Source organism: Nematolebias whitei, chromosome 7 (assembly GCF_014905685.2).
Source record: "Nematolebias whitei isolate Nwh7 chromosome 7, NemWhi1, whole genome shotgun sequence".
In the NCBI taxonomy this organism is placed as follows: Eukaryota; Metazoa; Chordata; class Actinopteri; order Cyprinodontiformes; family Rivulidae; genus Nematolebias; species Nematolebias whitei.
The window spans coordinates 21,663,662-21,670,798 of record NC_056504.1 but is presented as its reverse complement, the minus strand read 5'-3'; positions in this window follow the sequence as shown (position 1 = coordinate 21,670,798).

Sequence of the window (7,137 nt, the reverse complement as noted above, 5' to 3'; positions counted from 1 at the left end):
TGCTGAAAAATGAAATCTTCATCTCCATAAAGCTTTTCAGCAGATGGAAGCATGAAGTGCTCCAAAATCTCCTGATAGCTAGCTGCATTGACCCTGCACTTGATAAAACACAGTGGACCAACACCAGCAGATGACATGACACCCCAGTGACTGTGGAAACTTGACACTGGACCTCAAGCAATGTGAATTCTGTGTCTCCTCTCTTCCTCCAGACTCTGGGACCTTGATTTCCAAAGGAAATGCAAAATTTACTGTAATCAGAGAACATGAATTTGGACCACTCAGCAGCAGTCCCAGGTGAGATGCTTCTGCCGCTGTTTCTGGTTCAAAAGTGGCTTGACCTGGGGAATGTGGCACCTGTAGCCCATTTCCTGCACACGCCTGTGCACGGTGGCTCTGGATGTTTCTACTCCAGACTCAGTCCACTGCTTCCGCAGGTCCCCCAAGGTCTGGAATCGGCCCTTCTCCACAATCCTCCTCAGGGTCCGGTCACCTCTTCTCGTCGTGCAGCGTTTTCTGCCACACTTTTCCCTTCCCACAGACTTCCCACTGAGGTGCCTTGATATAGCACTCTGGGAACAGCCTGTTGGTTCATCAATTTCTTTCTGTGTCTTACCCTCTTGCTTGAGGGTGTCAATGATGGCCTTCTGGACAGCACTCAGGTCGGCAGTCTTACCCATGATTGCGGTTTTGAGTAATGAACAAGGCTAGGAGTTTTTAAAAGCCTCAGGAATCTTTTGCAGGTGTTTAGAGTTACGTCGTTGATTCAGATGGTTAGGTTAATAGCTTGTTTAGAGAACCTTTTCATGATATGCTAATTTTTTGGGACAGGCATTTTGGGTTTTCATGAGCTGTATGCCATAATCATCAGTATTAAAACAATTAAAGACCTGCAATATTTCAGTTGGTGTGCAATGAATCTGAAATATATGAAAGTTTTATTTTTATCATTACATTATGAATAATAATGACCTTTATCACAATATGCTAATTTTTTGAGAAGGACCTGTATGCATATATTTGGAGCATTAAAGAACGAACCGTCTCGGTCTGGTCTTCCCCGGAAATGCCCGATGAGCGTGTGTCATTTCCGGCTTTTATAAAAGCAGGGAAAAGCTAGCTCTTCTGATTGGTTTATCCCTTCAGTTGCCATGGTTACTGGTTTAGCCCGCCCCCTGAAGGACGTTAGTTAAAAGTTTATGGCACACTGAAATCGTTCGTTTTAGCTGTTTGTTTAACGTGATTATACCTTAGTGATACCAAATGATTTGAGTTAAAGTTGTTTATTTCTAGGAATAATTAATAACTATTAATTATTATCTAACTCATGTTTGCGTGTTCTTACTTGATCCCTTTTTAGTTTAGTTGCTATTGTAGCTTACTGTGACAATTAACCCTGTGTCCTTTCAGCTAAACCGACCCTGTATTCAACAATGATTAAATGTTAATGGTTATTATTAAGAGAGAACCTGAGGGATTTTATTTAGTCAAACTATATTAAGTCTAAATTAAAGAAATGTATTCTAGCTTTATTTATGTTAATCAGTCTGCTATCTGGCATGATTTGATTGCTTGTAATATATCAAATGTGAACTTGTAAAATTACCATTAGCTAATATAAGATTATATGTAAAGGTAAAATAGTTAGAATTAGTAAACATTTTCTCTAAATATAGTGCAACCCTGGAAGAAAGACATACACACACTTTGTATAACATGACATTTGAATGCTTGATAGGAAATATAAAAAGGTATAAAAATATGAAATCCAACAATCCCTCTTTTGATCTCCCCATATTCATGGGAGATCACCCCTTTTTGGATTTGTCCATATGGAAGTGACCCAAACTTAATGCAACCCTCCAGGGGTCCTGGACCAGACCCCTGGTTCAAACCCTTCAAACCCTGTAAAAAATACCAAATGCATAACACCCTGGACAGATCGCATCAAACTCAATCTTTTAAATAGCACCTTCTCACAGTGGACCAACCACTTTGTTGTCGACATCCAGAACTAGTTGTTCACATGTAAAAGGAGGACCATCAGCCTAACGACCTTTAGTGCCCAGATGGCCGCATGCTATTCACGGGGGGGGGGGGGGGGGGGGCTTTTTTCTTGCTTGCTCTTGGCGAAGGCAGACCCTTCTTCCTCCTACTTTTCTGTCCCTGCTTTGCTCTTTGTCCTGTGACTCTTTTTCAGAGCCTCGCTTTTCATATCTTCCGAATTTAAACTATGGATCTGGTCATCTAAAAAAGTTAAACATGGTCCTATGGACATTCAATAAATAAATAATAATTTTAAAAAAATTGTACAAACGTTTCTTTTTTCATTCGAAAGACTTCCTCAGTCTGAGGTGCTGTATTCAGCTCAGTGTTAAGCCCCCAGTATACAGGTCCCTCTCAAAAAATTAGCATATTGTGATAAAGGTCATTATTTTCCAAATTGTAATGATAAAAATGAAACTTTCATATTTTCAGATTCATTGCACACCAACTGAAATATTTCAGGTCTTTAATTGTTTTAATACTGATGATTATGGCATACAGCTCATGAAAACCCAAAATGCCTGTCCCAAAAAATTAGCATATCATGAAAAGGTTCTCTAAACAAGCTATTAACCTAACGATCTGAATCAACGACGTAACTCTAAACACCTGCAAAAGATTCCTGAGGCTTTTAAAAACTCCCAGCCTTGTTCATTACTCAAAAACGCAATCATGGGTAAGACTGCCGACCAGACTACTGTCCAGAAGGCCATCATTGACACCCTCAAGCAAGAGGGTAAGACACAGAAAGAAATTGCTGAACAAATATGCTGTTCCCAGAGTGCTGTATTTAGGCACCTCAGTGGGAAGTCTGTGGGAAGGGAAAAGTGTGGCAGAAAACGCTGCACAACGAGAAGAGGTGACCGGACACTGAGGAGGATTGTGGAGAAGGGCGAAATACAGACCTTGGGGGACCTGCGGAAGCAGTGGACTGAGTCTGGAGTAGAAACATCCAGAGCCACCGTGCACAGGCGTGTGCAGGAAATGGGCTACAGGTGCCGCATTCCCCAGGTCAAGCCACCTTTGAACCAGAAACAGCGGCAGAAGCGCCTGACCTGGGCTACAGAGAAGCAGTAAGCCCCTTATCCACAGGTCTGGTTCTTGTTGTAGCCTGTTGTGTCCGGTTCTAGTGGGACCTCTATTTTTGTGTCTCACCTTTGCCTATAGTTCCCGTTTAGTGGGCGGATTGTTCACCTCTAGTGGGCGGATTGTTCACCTCTAGTGGGCGGATTATTAATATCAACGCACCTTACCAGCTGGTGGCGGTAGTGCTACATTAAGCTCTTTTCTAAGCACCACTAACATGTATTAGAAGAAGAAGAGCCGGAAAACAAATTAATTTTTGTTTTTAACAAAGAACCAAAACCTACAACAAGAACTTTATATTTGTTTATGCATATATTTATTAATCTATTTTAATATTTATATATATATATGTCTTCAGCCAGAGACTTCTTCAGATCCCTTGTAAGACAGATGCTACAAGAGATCCTTCCTGCCCACAGCATCAGCATCTAGAACAACTCTTGAATGAAACCAGGATGATGAGTTACATTTAATTTCCCTCTGGGATTAAGAGTCTTTTTGTAATTTGATTTGTATATATGTATGCATGTATATATATATATATATATATATATATATATATATATATATATGTGTGTATATATATATATATTACGTACATTACATAATAACCTACATTTGATATTTAACTCAAGAGCTTACGCTTACCACGCAGCTGTTTAAATTAAGCTGTCGCAAATTATCTTCATGATTGAAGTGCTGTTAAGCAATATTAAGTTAGTGCTCGTTTGTACCACAGTGAAAGTCGTGGAGAGAATTTTTGACCTTGGGCGAAAAAGATGCAGAAGCTGCTGGATCATCATGGCCGAGGTGTTTGACATGCAATGACAGAAAACCTCCTGAATGAGGAGGATTGTAAACGTAGATTACACAAGTCCTACACCTTTTTAACTCCACTGCAATGTTCATTTACAACACATGGACATTCTGTATTATGGTTACGTTTTTCAGTACTCATTACAGATAAAACCAAAAAAAATACATAAATAAAAATACTGGACTTTATTTTTAACTGAAGATGTATCACTTCTCATCCGAGGCTCTTTCTCAATTTAATGAAACGAGGAGTGTGATTCAAGTTATAAAGCTGTGTTGTGCCATAAGCTTGTATTATGGAGACTGACGCATGCAGATCAATCTCCAGCAAGCTTACAGAACACCACAGCTTTATAACTTTAATCCCATATTCCTTTTTTCATTGAATTGTGAGTGCTCCTCGGATGATTAGCGAAACGTATTCAGTTTAAAAAAAAAGTACTGTGGTTTTGTTTTTATCTTTTTTGGGGGGGATTTGCCGTGTCAAGGATAACTGAGAATCTTCACTTGCATTGTTACAGGTAAAAAACAATTACTTCACTTATCTACACTATTGACGTAAAAAAACACTAAGCACTTCACTTTGATGATCAGATGGAAGCTCAAGACTTGAAAAATTTTTTTTTATTAGAAATAAAGACATTAAAAAAATTTATACACTACTTATATATGAAAACTTTACACGGTACATGTCTGGCTATTTGTGGTCTTACCTTGCAGGATCTACATTTCTATATATCAACTAAGTTCTACAATAAATATTTTTAAACATGTCTGTTTGCCATGGAACTGGCAATGGATTCCAGCACCCCAAGGAGTGCCTGATTGAAAGCAGCACTCTGTTCAGCCTCCTGCCTTCGCTGTGCTGCTTCCTCTCTGCGAACATCTGCTTCCTCTCTCCTCAAGGCCATCTCCTCCCTCCTAATGGCCTTCTCCTGCTTCCTCGTTACTGCAGCTTGGCGTTGCCTCTCCGCAGCTTCTTCTTGCCTTGCATTTTTGGCATCCTCACAAATAAAATGGAAGTGTTCCTCTCTCTGCTTCCGGTTCATCTCCTCTTGTTCAGTATGTGCAGAAACAAAGCTCTCTGCTGCACTTGTTGATTTGCGCTTTCTATGGCCTAGGAATAACACACAAGAAAATGGCTGTTAGATGATGAAGTACAGGTAGAGTTTTTTAATAAATTATTAACATTAAAGTTCCTGCTAATTGCTCATTTCAAAAGGTGTTTGTTCACAAGATCAGAAATGATTCTGTTCATAAAGCAGTCTAGTACTTTAATGATAGTAAGCAGGTGGGCATAAATAAACTACATGTAGTCATTTACAACGGTTTGTGCTAATTTAGAAAAAGAACAGAGCATCGTTAATCTGAACAAAAATCACTACACCCTGTATAATTTCAATAATAAACTTCATAAATGAAAGTTTAAGTAATAAATGAATAACTAAATTTAACATTTATCCATTACAACTGAATAAACAAGTAGTTTGAATACATGCAAGGTGTTTTACAACAAAAACAAAACAACATTCATATCGACATGATCAATGTGATGTTAAACACGATTGTTGCTTCTTCTTACCTAGTAACGGGTGCTGTTTGGTGCCGCTCTGCTGCGTGTTGCCCGGTGGCGTGCATGTGCCCGGTGGCGTGCATGTGCCCGGTGGCATGGATGTACTCGGTGGCATGGATGTACTCGGAGCTGGTGTGGTCGGGAAGGGTCAGAAGCAGGGAGGATTGGACAGTCAAAAGCAGAATCTGGCGAACCTTCATGTTCAGTGGGACTTTCTGCATCAAAATAAGAGTGGAAAAACAGCAACAGAGTACAGTTAGCAATGATGCTAACTAATATTAACGACGTAACCGCGTCAGCCTCGTTTGTTCAGAGTACTTTCAGAAAACGCAAAGAAACGGTTGCATGAGGGAAAGGAAATATGCTTAAAGTAAATAAAATACACTCACCATCAGCTATTAGTTTTTTAAGCTTTCCTCTTTGCTTTGGTGTGCGATGGAGCCCTGCACCGCCATCTGCGCAGACACCTCTTGAAAAATCTTTTTATTTCGTTTCGTTCCATCTAGCTCGCGCTGCACTTGTTCATCGGCCAGCAAACAGAGAAATGCCTGAGCTTCAGCATTCGACCACGGTTGTGCCATGATTATTTGTTTTACCTTATAAAATATTCCAAAATAAGCTCCTCCGATTTCTTGTTGTCTGTTATGCGGGTGAAAAAGAAAATGGTGGATTGTGATTTCCGGTGGAAGACTGAATCTCCGCCCTCCACCAATGAATACGCCCCCTGACCAATCAGTGACCTACAGTGCGCTGATGTCACAACTAGACCCTAAAAGAACCAGACCTGGGACCTCAGTGATTTAGGTCCCAAAAATGGGGTGGGTTCCACCGTTAAAGGCATTGTTGATAAATCCTGCAATCGGCCACAACTAGTTACATAGGAGTACCAAAAAGACCCGTGGATAAGGGGCTGTAGTGGACTGTTGCTCAGTGGTCCAAAGTACTTTTTTCGGATGAAAGCAAATTTTGCATGTCATTCGGAAATCAAGGTGCCAGAGTCTGGAGGAAGACTGGGGAGAAGGAAATGCCAAAATGCCAGAAGTCCAGTGTGAAGCACCCACAGTCAGTGATTGTCTGGGGTGCCATGTCAGCTGCTGGTGTTGGTCCACTGTGTTTTATCAAGTGCAGGGTCAATGCAGCTAGCTATCAGGAGATTTTGGAGCACTTCATGCTTCCATCTGCTGAAAAGCTTTATGGAGATGAAGATTTCATTTTTCAGCATGACCTGGCACCTGCTCACAGTGCCAAAACCACTGGTAAATGGTTTACTGACCATGGTATTACTGTGCTCAATTGGCCTGCCAACTCTCCTGACCTGAACCCCATAGAGAACCTGTGGGATATTGTGAAGAGAAAGTTGAGAGACGCAAGACCCAACACTCTGGATGAGCTTAAGGCCGCTATCGAAGCATCCTGGGCCTCCATAACACCTCAGCAGTGCCACAGGCTGATTGCCTCCATGCCACGCCGCATTGAAGCACCCATTCATGAAAAAGCATTCCTGACCAAGTATTGAGTGCATAACTGAACATGATTATTTGAAGGTTGGCTTTTTTTGTATTAAAAACACTTGTCTTTTATTGGTGGGGTGAAATATGTTAATTTTTTGGGACAGG